This window comes from Crassostrea angulata, unplaced genomic scaffold (assembly GCF_025612915.1).
Source record: "Crassostrea angulata isolate pt1a10 unplaced genomic scaffold, ASM2561291v2 HiC_scaffold_2, whole genome shotgun sequence".
NCBI lineage: Eukaryota > Metazoa > Mollusca > Bivalvia > Ostreida > Ostreidae > Magallana > Magallana angulata.
This window is the reverse complement of record NW_026441567.1, coordinates 1,653-16,064: the sequence shown is the minus strand read 5'-3', so window position 1 is coordinate 16,064 and position 14,412 is coordinate 1,653. Positions and strand designations below refer to the sequence as shown.

General features: G+C 35.1%; 1 pseudogene; it reads left to right on the top strand.

Annotated features, from left to right (window-relative positions):
- Window positions 1–1,716: 1,716 nt before the first annotated feature.
- On the top strand, window positions 1,717–8,239 carry LOC128168541 (uncharacterized; annotated as a pseudogene).
- Window positions 8,240–14,412: the final 6,173 nt, after the last annotated feature.

Below are 14,412 nucleotides of genomic sequence, written 5' to 3'. Positions count from 1 at the left end.
GCAGAATTCTCTGAAATAACATAAGCGGGGCCCTTTGAAATGTTCACCATTTCAATGTTGTCTGGTTCATAGTACTTTTACATAGAAAATATTCACAGAAGTACAGTAAAGTAAACTTTACATCGATAAGTTTCTGACAATTAATGACGCAACAAGCACACAGTACGAAAGGTCAACCTTTTGAAAAGCAGTGAAGAGGAAAAATTGCTCAGAATTATGTTTTAAACAAAATTGATTTTTTACATAAATTTTAATTTTGCATTCTGGGTTAAGAAAAAAGATTTTAGTTCAAGGTAAAGTAAACTTGTACTTAAAATGAAGTCAAATTTGTTAAGTCGGACTTAAACACATTGTTTTTTTTGTTAAGTCGTTCTTGAAATGGTTAAGGGTTTTTGGTTAAGTCGTACTTAAAAACATTCGGATCATGTTAAGTTGTACCAAGAATCATTCGATTTTTTTTTTATCTTTTTGTACTTACGTTTCTTTGTTACTAGATTAATAACTCTGCTTCTTAGACGTACTTCTAGCGTTGCTTTCGACATTAGCGGAAAACCCACTCGTTGCTTTGCAACGAGCTTTGCTCTAGTTTTTTTTCTTTTTCTTTTCTTTACAATTTTTGTGCAGAAGATTTCTCGGAGATGGGTGGTCCGATTTTAGTCAAATTTTCAGCATCGATCTATTATTATATAAACTTGATACGCTTTTTTTTATTTTGTAAAAATCACTTCCGGTTCGGACTTATCCGCCATTTTGTCATTATTTAAAAAGTTCTTGTCCACACATTTTCTCAAAAACGAGCAAAGATAGAAAGCTGAAATTTTCAGGAATGATAGATAACATGAACATCTAGCCTCACGAGGAAAATCATTGTCCGGAAATTCCGAGTACGGAAGCTAGCTGGGGTCAAAATATAGGACACATTTTTGACGAATACTCCTTGTCCATACATTTCCTCAAAAACGAGCAAAGATAGGAAGCTGAAATGTTCAGGAATGATAGATAACATGAACATCTAGCCTCACGAGGAAAATCATTGTCCGGAAATTCCGAGTACGGAAGCTAGCTGGGGTCAAAATATAGGACACGTTTTTTACGAATTCTCCTTGTCCACGCATTTCTTCAAAAACAAGCAAAGATAAGAAGCTGATATTTTCATAAATGATAGATGACATGAACATCTAGCCTCACGAGGAAAATCATTGTCCGGGAATTCCGAGTACGGAAGTTAAATTTTAAAACTCAATGGATGTGTAATAATGACCTCAGACTAATTTTAAAACATATTATCTAAGTTGCACTTTAATTCTGCGTCTAATAAAATCGTTTTCAAAATGATGGGATGAAATTTAATTTTTTTGAAAATTTTAAATTTAATTAAATCGTAATAAAATGACCTCAGACTTATTTTAAAACATAATATCTAAGTTGCGCTTACAATTTTGTGTCCAATGAAGTCTTTCTCGAATAAATAAGATGAAATTTAATTTTTTTAAAAATTTAAAATTTAATTAAATCGTGTTAAAATGATCTCAGACTAATTTTAAAACATGATATCCAGGTTGCGCTTACAATTCTGCGTCTGATGACATCTTTTTCGAATTGATCGAATGAATTTTAAATTTTTTAAAAATTTTAAACTCATTTAAATCGCGCTAAAATGACCTCAGACTAATTTTAAAACATGATATCTAAGTTGTGCTTAGAATTCTGCGTCTAATGACATCCTTCTCGAATTGGTTGGGTGAATTTAAAAATTTTCCAAATTTTTAATTTTATTTAAATCGCGTTAAAATGATCTCAGACTAGTTTTGAAACATGATTACTAATTTGCGCTTACAATTCTGCGTCTAATGACATCTTTGTTGAATTGATTGGATGATTTTTAAATTTTTTGAAAATTTTAAATTTAATTAAATCGTGTTTAAATTACCTCAGACTAATTTTTAAACATAATATCTAAGTTGCGCTTAGAATTCTGCGTCTAATGACATCTTTCTCGAATTAATTAGATGAATTTTCAATGTTTTGAAAATTTTAAATTTAATTAAATCATGTTAAAATGAGCTGAGACTAATTTAAAAACAAAATATTTAAGTTACGCTTCTAATTCTGCGTCTGATGACATCTTTTTTGAATTGATCGAATGAATTTTAAATTTTTAAAAAAATTTAAACTCATTTAAATCGCGTTAAAATGACCTCAGACTAATTTTAAAACATGATATCTAAGTTGTGCTTAAAATTCTGCGTCTGACGACATCCTTTTCGAATTGATTGGATGAATTTAAAAAATTTCAAAAATTTTAATTTTATTTAAATCGCGTTAAAATGACCTCAGACTAGTTTTGAAACATGATTACTAAGTTGCGCTTACAATTTTGCGTCTAATGACATCCTTCTCGAATTGATTGGATGATTTTTAAATTTTTTGAAAATTTTAAATTTAATTAAATCGTGTTTAAATTACCTCAGACTAATTTTTAAACATAATATTTAAGTTGCGCTTAGAATTCTGCGTCTAATGACATCTTTCTCGAATTAATTAGATGAATTTTCAATTTTTTGAAAATTTTAAATTTAATTAAATCATGTTAAAATGAGCTGAGACTAATTTAGAAACAAAATATTTAAGTTACGCTTCTAATTCTGCGTCTGATGACATCTTTTTTGAATTGATCGAATGAATTTTAAATTTTCAAAAAAATTTAAACTCATTTAAATCGCGTAAAAATGACCTCAGACTAATTTTAAAACATGATATCTAAGTTGTGCTTAAAATTCTGCGTCTGACGACATCCTTCTCGAATTGATTGGATGAATTTAAAAAATTTCAAAAATTTTAATTTTATTTAAATTGCGTTAAAATGACCTCAGACTAGTTTTGAAACATGATTACTAATTTGCGCTTACAATTTTGCGTCTAATGACATCCTTCTCGAATTGATTGGATGATTTTTAAATTTTTTGAAAATTTTAAATTTAATTAAATCGTGTTTAGATTACCTCAGACTAATTTTTAAACATAATATCTAAGTTGCGCTTAGAATTCTGCGTCTAATGACATCTTTCTCGAATTAATTAGATGAATTTTCAATTTTTTGAAAATTTTAAATTTAATTAAATCATGTTAAAATGAGCTGAGACTAATTTAGAAACAAAATATTTAAGTTACGCTTCTAATTCTGCGTCTGATGACATCTTTTTTGAATTGATCGAATGAATTTTAAATTTTCAAAAAAATCTAAACTCATTTAAATCGCGTTAAAATGACCTCAGACTAATTTTAAAATATGATATCTAAGTTGTGCTTAAAATTCTGCGTCTGACGACATCCTTCTCGAATTGATTGGATGAATTTAAAAAATTTCAAAAATTTTAATTTTATTTAAATTGCGTTAAAATGACCTCAGACTAGTTTTGAAACATAATTACGAAGTTGCGCTTACAATTCTGCGTCTTATGACATCTTTGTTGAATTGATTGGATGGTTTTTAAATTTTTTGACAATTTTAAATTTAATTAAATCGTGTTTAAATTACCTCAGACTAATTTTTAAACATAATATCTAAGTTGCGCATAGAATTCTGCGTCTAATGACATCTTTCTTGAAATGATTGGATGATTTTTAAATTTTTAAATAAATTTAAATTTAATTAAATCGTGTTTAAATGACATCAGACTAATTTTTAAACATAATATCTAAGTTGCGCTTAGAATTCTGCGTCTAATGACATCTTTCTCGAAATGATTGGATGAATTTTTAATTTTTTGAAAATTTAAAAAAACTTTAAATCATGTGAAAATAAATTATTGAACGGAAGACCCACTCGTTGCTCGCAACGAGATCGAATCTAGTTATTATTATAATTGTGTGTCGTTTCAGACTGGTTGCAAGAAAGAAACCATGTTATAGTTAATTTCATCAAAGGGATCTGCAACGTTGCTTGTGAGGAAATTAGACTAGCAAAGACTGTAGAGTCTATCTACGGGTGTAGAAACAATTCCTTTGTTTCACCAATGTCTTTCTCTCAAAATCTGCTTGGGTATGTTTAAAATACAGCCACACACACACACACACAAGTATTCACGTAATGACTATAATTGCAGTCAAATTACGCCTACTTTATTCAATGTACACATTAGTACTGTGTATGTGATGTTTGCATAATTAATTATTTATTCTAATAAATCATTATCTCTATTTATGTTATCTAGATACTACATAACTGGTAGCAAATCCGCTTTGAGGATAGGGTGTAAGGGCAGTCCATCGGGATCCTACACAACCGTTCAGAACTGGATTTCAGAGCAGAGCAAAGACGCCATAGAATGCCCCCAAAACGCTGATGTTGTAACATTTTTTGACAATAATCAGGTGATAATAAACATAAACTTTAGTTGCAATAAGCTTATATTCACATATAATTCTATATGTACGGTAAACGTTAAGGATTTGGGGGCAAATAATTGGATTAAAATAATCTCTCTCTCTCTCTCTCTCTCTCTCTCTCTCTTAAAAATACAAGTTATTTGAGTTTGCATATAGTCGTATACGTATATTTACATGTATTTTAAAACAGTATCATATAATTTATAATTGAAAAAAAAATATTCCTGTCCAAATAAGGTAATTTTCATATTTTTTTGTGTTGCAACCATAGGTTTTAGAGAAGAAATGGAAGGTGGAGGTGAATTACAAAGGGAAGGCCAGTGTCGTTACCACCATGGTACATATTATCCCGGACATTGAGAGCAATATTCAACATATTCCGGAACTATCTCCACGACAGTGGATGAATCACACTAGTGATGGCAAACGAGATACAATTAGTAAAATGAAAGATCTTGATATGATACACTTCGAAACGTTTCGGCACTATAGGTACATTGTGTTCTATATAAGTAAAATTATAACTCACATTGCATTTATTATCAAATTAAAATTAAATGATAAATTATATGCTGAATAAATATTTTTATAATTTTTTGTCTGTTTAGAAATGAATTCATTAGAGACAAATTAGAGAAAATTGTTAGCCATCAGGATGACAACGGACTGGACAACATTGATAAGAATTTGCTAAATATAACTTATATTACAGCAGAGGAAAGGTACATATTATTTTATTATTAAATAAACGGATTTTTTTTATACAAAATTAAAATTCGATAAAATTGCATTTTTGTTAATTTGCAATGATTTGATCATTAAATTTTTTAGGTATTCTTTCATTAAATCTAACGATGGACCAAATCCAACTGTCATCATGGGAGAACCATGTTTCGAAAACCCCTGTTCTTACGAGGCAGTTGAGAAGGTTTGTAAGTCATGAATCGTTAATTAATCAATCTATTTGTCAACCACTACATGCAGTTGTTAATATTTATTTTAAATTTATACGCTCTTAGGTTCTTGATCACATTCGAGAGAAGGCGAAGGTGGGTGAGGCGAGGAAATGGACGATGGTTGGGTGTGATGGCCTGCCCTATACTCTTGCATCAAGAATCATCGGTTTGTCGCAAATTAAAATACATTAATTTATTAAAAGTGTAAACATAAAAATCACACGAAATCAAAATTGACATCGTAATATATTTTTGTAGAGAACATGTTTACCTGTCCGGATTGTGGCATGGAGTTCATGGATGAACCAGATTTCAAGGAGCACATAAAGAATTACGACCATGCACTAAACATCGACATAGAGAAGTGTAGAAAGTACAACGACATTGTCATGTTACCTGGTACATAGTTCTTTGAATTATTTTATAAAACAAGGAAATTTTGTATTTTTTCTAGTAATCAATAAGAAATAAATACAGCGTTATGCCATATAAAAATGCACAATATTAATTTCAGGACTTGGTCATTATGAGATCAATATGACGAAAGCCATATTTCGCCTGCTATGGGATGTGATCCTTATAGATCTTGCAAAACTTTTAGGCTTCAATAGCCCAAAAGCACAAGCCTCATTTATGAGCGCAACAGGTAAAAATAAAATAGTTTTATTTTATAAAAACGAATATTAAAAAAGTTTTGTCCCAACTTTTATCTTATGACATTTATTTTGCAGACCACCACAAAAGCTGGCAAATTTTTCAGATATTTCTGCAGTCAATGGCTGCAGAGCTTTTGTTGGTATATGTGAGGGATCCGAGTACATCCTCGCCTTCTGTCAGTGGCTTCTATGAATGGTATGTTGGGGTTAAAAACCCCAATTATAAGTTTATGGCTGAGGTAGTATTTTCATACTGCCTTGCCCTCCATGTATTTAGAGCAGGGGTCAGGCGCAACAATTCCACAGCAATTAATGCGTCTAAAACAAAGTTTTCACCATTATTCTTTGGCCTTAACATGCCATTTTACATGGAGACATATATGAGGGACTCATTTGTTCGAATTCAGTGCCCAAGTAAAGTACGTGGGTTTATTGAGGAACATGAGTCCTACAGAGTTTCTGGCAGTGATGCCAAGGGTGAGGGGGTGATTTTATATTAGAGGCCAAAAACAGGAAAACGAAGATGTGGATCCAAAATGGAGTGCCTGATGAGGAGAAGTGGAGAAATGTTTGTAGGTGCATTGACAAACTAGAAAAGGTAACTTCAGCCATTTTGAAATAAAAAAAAACCCAATAACTCATTTACTTTTTTTATTCTTATCTTTAGCATTATCTTTAGCAATCATGATATGGTGAGGGCATTTCCATCCAATTCTGCTCAGAGGTGCTTTGGTTGTGGCTGTAATGCCAACGCACAAAGCATGCACCCAGTACTCGCATGTCTGCTTCACCCGCCCACGCTGCGAGACATGTGAACACCCAATCCAGAGAGCCTTGGTATCTTTCCTCCCTTCTCCACAGAATCTACACAGTGTAGAATCTTGAACTGTGGAGAAGGAGGACTCCGATGTCTGCGTCTCTGTATGGCGCGTCCTGCTCCTTATGGGTGACAACGACAGGGATGTCCTGGGGTCCATTGAGCTTGTAGATGGGACGTCTTCTTTTTGTTGGGGTCCATCTTGAACATTGATCTTTCCCTGAAATTTATAACATAGGGAATAAAAGTACTCTTTTAATATTAATTGAGTTCTTTTTTATGACGTTCATACATAAAATATTTATATATGAAATAAAGTATTCATTAATTTATTACCAAGTCAAAATTCACCCCTGCAGACTTGTACACATATTCTGTCCCTCCAGGGCTCTTTAAGTATAAGACGCAGTCTGCGCCTGTGGCTTCGTGTATCTCTTTTGCCTAAAGTAGATACATGCATGTACATTTTTCATACAAATGCATATATATCTTAACATCATTATACATTTCCAATCATAATAATGCGTGTGTTGAACCAAAATTATTGAGAATTGTGTTTTTGAAAAGGGGGGGGGGTGCCGCCATTTTTTCTTGGGGTGGGGGTGGCAAAGCCGATTTCCGTTACCTTTTACTATGTCATTTCTTTAACTTTTTTCTGCGATGTTTAATTTAATGAAATAATTTTACAATCGTTTTATTTTTTATTTTTAAACAATTTATTTACAAAACTTTTCATATTTTTGTATAGGTCAGAGGAAACTTGAGTGCTGCTCTATGCATTTGTGAGCTTGATGCCGAATACGCTTACATGTACAATATTGATTTTGAAATCAATTGTTTTAGACAGTCTATCAGAGAATCAGGCTACATAAATGAGCCGTTCAAAGAAAAGAGTCACACGTCTTTTAGTGGGAAATCCTTGGACCGTTCATTGACGGAGTTTCACGTAAACTCATTGCGACACCGCGAAGACTTTATGAATTTTATTATCAACCACAGCCTCAGTGACAGAAAAAAATTTCCTCCGATTTTTGTTCTCACAGACGAAAGGACAAAAGCAGAATCCATTGTTAATAAAACAAAACCCGAAATTATTAAGATAATTGAAGGTGAACTTGAGGATATAAACAATGAGAAAATCAATGCCGAGTGGAGGAAAGTTAAATCGAAGACCAAAGCAGATATTCTTAAATTTTATCATGATGTTTTAAAATCGGAGGGCCGAAATGATTAAATTTTTATATGTATATATTGCAATTTTTATGCTGACAATTACTTGGAATGTTATTTTCCTTATCACATAATTGTAAATACACCTGTAAAACTTGCAATTAGAATATGTAAATGTTTCACAAATGTAGTATTTTTATCTGTATATATTGTATGATATTTTAAAAAAACAGTGTGATATGTAAATAATACTAAATATAAACTTTATTTATTTGTAAATATTGTATATATATATATATATATATAATGAAACATCACATTATGTTACATCATAATACCATCATATTATATAATCAAAATTGTATATTTGTAAATATAAACTTTATTTATTTAATCTAATTGAAAACAATTAATAAAACATATTCTTACTTTCTCTAGAAGAGTTTTTTTTCTCTTAAAAAATGATTGGCTAACGCTCCTTGATCCAACTTGGGATGGAACCTGTCTCCTGTTCTTCCCAAGAGTTAGATTAGAAACTTTTCCGCTTCTGCCATTTTTTCTCTGTTAAAAAATTTCAATGCAAATTTAATATATTAACGTCATAATTTATAATATAGAACGAAATCTAATGTTATTGGCGCATTTCATTTTCCTTATAAATTAATATATTATTTTAGTCCTTCTGGTGCTCCATACAATAAGCTCTAAATTTCAACCACACCAAAGATCATAGCCATTTTCTGATTGGATAATTTGATCTCGCGAGAAGTTATTGTTTCAATATGTCTTCCATGTGTTAGTGTCGAAGAAAATTACTTCAACTTTTGTTGATATTAGAAAATAAAGGTAAGTTTAAAGAAAAACAGTTAAGGTCACCGTGCAAAAGGACTGACTCATGTTTTAGTAAATAAGTTTATGAAGTGAATAGGGATGAAAAATACGTAGAATTTAACTCAATCTACAGATAATGACTCAATTTCCTTACCAATGTACTCGACATCTTGCGGAAACAAGTCTTCTTTTTCTTGCAGAAAAAAAAACCGCGTTATGTAGCCCGTGCGGGATATCTATATATAGCTCGTTTGGGTCATAATAACCCGTTTGGGATATTCTATCCCATTTGGGCGATTGGTCCCAACCTGTTTAATATAATACTATTTATACATTATCATAGTTTGATACTATCAGTGAGATACTTATATGATGTATTATACAATATTGTTTTTATTATGGTGTTATGGTGTCACTTGTACACTTATTGTAGTGTCATATTGTTGATGTTGAGAAGATGATGATGTTATGGTGATGTCGATGACTACGATGACGATGATGGTCATGTCGATGATGATGGTGTAGATGATGTCGTTCATGGTGAAGTCGATGACGATGCGATGTTCATGTTGATGACGACGATGATGTTATGGTGATGATGACGACGACGATGTTGATGGTCATGTCGATGAAGATGATGTAGATGATGTCGCTCATGGTGACGTCGGTGATGATTATGAAGTAGATGATTATGGTGATGACGATGATGTCTTTTATGATTATGGTGTTGTAGTTGATGATGTTGACGATAGTGGTGATGATGATGATTGTGGTGACCAAACTACTCTAGTTGTGGTTGTCCGTCGTTGGTCCAGGACTACAGCCCCGGAGATTCGGACACTCTTCTAATATATTTTTGGTCATTTGTATAAACATCATATTTTTTCTTGTTGAGTGAAAGTTGTGTGAGTGTTTGTGTGGTTTAGTGTTTATATTTCTATCTTTTCTTTCTTTCTCTTATTTTTTTTGTTATTAAATTTTGTTAAATTTAAGATGTCTTGTTGTTGTTTGGAGTAGCCTCCGCTCATCCCGTTACAATTGGTGGCAGCGGTTGGATGAGTTGACTCCTCCAGATACTACAAGATATCTTTATAAGTGAACAGTTGCCAAGGTTTATTTTATTTTGCATTTTTTGATCTTTTTTGTAGTACATGTAAGAGCAAGTGTAGGTCGTTGTTTCCTTTTCCCTTGGTGAGTACATTACGTTAGGCAGATTGTTTTGTTAAAAGTTGAGAAGTTAGTCCCTTTATGAGATAATTTTGAGGTAAGTTGGTCTGTCAGTCAATGCACCATGTCTACTGTCAAGGAGATGCTGGAGCTACTTGAAGTGGGGACCAAGATGGGGATGAAGGATGAAGACCTTCAACAATTCGTGAAGGACGAACAGGCCAGAATGCGGGACGAACGTGAGAAACATAGAGTCGAGAGACAGGAGGAGAGAGACCGCGACTTCAAACTACAGATGGAGAAAGAGCGCGCCGCAAGAGAACATGATGAGCGAGAGCACGCCCGATTGATAGAAGAAAAGAGACATCAGCAAAAACTAGAAGAACTGGAACTTGATCACAAACTGCAACTCGAGAGATCTCACATGAAGCCGAGTGTTGTGACTAAAGAGGAGAAAGAAACTTCTCAAGTGATAAAAGGACCAAAACTTCCTCCGTTTGAGGATTCGAAAGACAACATTGACGCGTACATTCAAAGATTTGAGATATACGCAACAACGCAGAAATGGAATAAAGACACGTGGGGGACTCATCTTAGCGCATTACTCAAAGGAAAGGCACTGGATGTGTTCGCAAGACTCTCACCCGAAACAGCACTTGATTTCAACGAGTTGAAGAACGCCCTGTTGAAACGATTTGACATGACGGAGGACGGTTTCCGCAAGAAGTTCCGATTTTCAAAACCAGACGGAAGTGAAACTTTTATGCAATTTTCTACCAGACTGGACAGTTACCTTGAGCGGTGGATTCAGCTGTCTAAGACTAACAAGACATTCGATGATCTGAAGGACTTGTTCTTACGTGAACAGTATTTATTGTGTTGCTCGAAAGAACTTGCCTTATTCCTAAAGGAGAGGATTCCTACTTCGATCCAAGACATGGCGCGATACGCGGACCAGTTTGCTGAGGCCAGAACAGTGACATCTTCTTCACTTACGCAAATACCGCTCTTTGACAGACGACAGCAGTCCGATAGACAACCGCCGTACAAAGATTCCGTGCAACAAAACCAATCTGGAAATGCAGTGAAGTGTTATGAGTGCGGACGACAAGGACATAAAGCCTTTAACTGCAACTTCCGCAAAAGTCCGAATAACAGGCCGTTTAATTCGAGCGAGAAACAAGAAACAACACCGAAACATACTTACCCTAGTGATTTTCAACGTGGGTCGTACAATAATGGGAACCATGGATATCCAGGACGCGGTAGAGGTCGCCAAGGAGCCGCGAGTGTCGTCGAGAAACATGGAAACTTACCGTGTGTTGGTGATTCGGTTGCTTTCTGTGAAACGGAAATGCCAGTTGTGAAGGGATGTGTTGGCAATAAACTAGTGACTGTGCTAAGAGACACAGGTTGTAGTGGTGCCGTTATTCGTAGAGAACTGGTAAACGATGATCAACTAACAGGGACATCTCAACGATGCAAGTTAGCAGACGGTCGTATTATTGATTCAGATGTGGCTAGAATTGATGTCGATACTCCTTACTTTACCGGAAGTGTTGATGCTTGGTGCTTTGATTCGCCTTCGTACGATCTTATTCTTGGTAATATTCGTGGAGTAAGGAAACCACATGAACCAAATCCAGCCTGGATTCATTCCGTTGAAAACATAGCAGCTGTTGAAACGCGTGCGCAACTGAAAAAGAAACAGTCTCCATACAAACCATTGAAAGTACCGGAAGCAATACGGGATGTATCGCCGGAGGATATCTTACAAGAACAACGAAACGACGAGACACTGAAAAAGTTATGGAGCTTAGCTGAGAGTGGACAGCTTAAACATTTCAGTGACGGCGGATTTTCAAAAATGTGTGAACGGAAGCAAATGCTGTTTAGAGAATTTTGCAGTCCCAAAGTGTCCAGTGGAAAACTTTTCCGACAGTTAATCGTTCCCCGGAAATACAGAACTATCGTTATGAAGATAGCACATGAAACTTTGATGGGTGGTCATCTGGGATCAAAGAAAACAACCGACAGAGTAGTGTCCGAATTTTACTGGCCAGGAATTCAGTCAGACATTAGACGGTTTTGCAGATCATGTGACGTGTGTCAGCGGACTATTCCAAAAGAAAAAGTACCTGCAGTACCGTTAGGACAGATGGACTACAAAATCGATATGGGAGGCAAGCTGAAAACTTTCCACGCAAATCTTCTTAAGAAGTATGTTGAACGAGATACATTGAACTGTGGTGTTTTGTCAACATGTGCAATTTCACTCATAGACTTTAGTGACCTAGATGATGATGAACAACAGGACTCTATTCTTATGCCACCTGTTACTCAAACCGAAACAGCAAAGGACATAAAGTTTGCAGACAGACTAACACCAGATCAGTTGGAAACTGCTAAATCACTGTGTGATTCGTTCTCAGATGTATTTACGGATATACCTGGAATGACGAACTTAGTGGAACATAAGATTGTTGTGACATCGTCTGAACCTGTGCGTGTGAAACCATATCCAATTCCGTTCAGTACAGAGAAAACAATTACAGAAGAAGTTCAGAAAAAGCTACAGTTGAATGTGATTGAGCCATCATCTTCCCCTTATTCAGCTCCAGTTGTCATAGCTCGGAAGAAAGATGGAACGAATCGATTTTGCATTGATTATAGACGACTGAACTGTGCTACGGTATTTGATGCAGAACCAATGCCCAGTCCAAAATGACCGGAAATAAGTTTGTGTCAAAGATAGACTTAAGCAAAGGATACTGGCAAGTACCGATGGCTGACGAGAGTAAGCCGCTTACAGCCTTTTCCACACCATCCGGATTGTACCAATTCAGGACAATGCCGTTTGGTCTTGTAAACGCGCCGGCAACATTTAGTCGTATGATGAGAAAACTACTTCAAGGTATGAACGGCGTAGAAAACTTTATCGATGATGTCATTGTTTTTACAAATACCTTTGAAGAACATCTACACATACTGAAGACTGTGTTCGAACGACTCAGAGATGCGGGACTTGCGGCCAGACCGACAAAATGTTTCATCGGATTTGACAAGATTGACTGTTTGGGACATATGGTGGGCAACAAGTGTCTAGAACCAGAACAGGACAAGATTGATGCAGTCAGAAATGCGCCAATACCACAAACCAAGAAACAGGTTCGTGCCTTCCTAGGCTTAGCAGGATTCTACAGAAAGTTTATTCCGAATTTCTCTGCGATAGCCATTCCACTTTCTGATCTTACGAAGAAGGGCCAACCAAATAAAGTTATTTGGACTGAAAGTCAGCAACGAGCTTTTGATACATTGAAACACACGTTATCAGAAAGGCCAATATTGAAGTTGCCAGAATTTAATGAAACCTTCATTTTACGCACGGACGCTGCAGATGATGGGATAGGTGCTGTGCTGTTACAGATGGAGGATGACGAGAAACTACCCGTAGCGTACGCCAGTAGGAAACTTCAACCAAGAGAAAAGGCATACGCTGTTATCGAGAAGGAGTGTTTGGCGGTAGTGTGGGGAATACAGAAGTTCCACCAGTACCTTTATGGACGCGAGTTTCTACTTGAAACTGATCACCAACCCCTGACCTACCTTAACAAAGCAAAGACAGAGAACTCCAGACTGATGCGTTGGGCTTTGCAGCTTCAGCCATACCGCTTTAGGATCATTGCGATCAAAGGAAGCGACAATGTGGGTGCGGATTACCTGAGTCGTCAGTGAGATGTATAGTAGACAGTACAGGTATGTGTATAGGTTTTATTGTAAATACGTGAGAATTTTCAAAATTCAGTGATTGTTTATTTGAAATTGCAGGACAATTTTTTAAGGGGGGAGGTGTGTGATAATCACTGTTCATATCGAACACACCCGATTTTATTTTTCCCATAATTCTTTGCAACGTGCTTGGCCGACCCTAACAATAGGCGCTAAGTTATACCCGGCCGAGCTGTCCAGCAATAAAGACGTGCTTAGTGTGTTAAGGGGGTATCGTGTTAGAAGCCTGTGTGGCATGTTTTAGTTTCACAAGTTCAGCATTTGACGCGGACACGGATAGCTGACCGTGTGGTAAGTATTTATTTAGTTTGGTGTAGTTTATTTGTAAATTTTTGCCTTTTTATTAGTATTACGCAGTCGTCCTATAAAGTCACCTTGACCATTGTTCACTGTAGAGTTACCTGTGTGTTCACTGATGTGTGACTTTAGCGAGAGTGTTTAAATGGAATTCGTCTTTTTCTATAGTACAGTTTTTGCTATTGCTGTATAAAGAAACGGTGATTTAAAGGGCTATTTTCTATGCGTTATTTTATTTTACAATTTATTGTCACTTTTCCCACTTAACTACTTGGGCGGAAGTGCGTCACCGGAAGTCTCAGACGCCATATTGTTTACTGTAAACAAATAACTTAGTTAC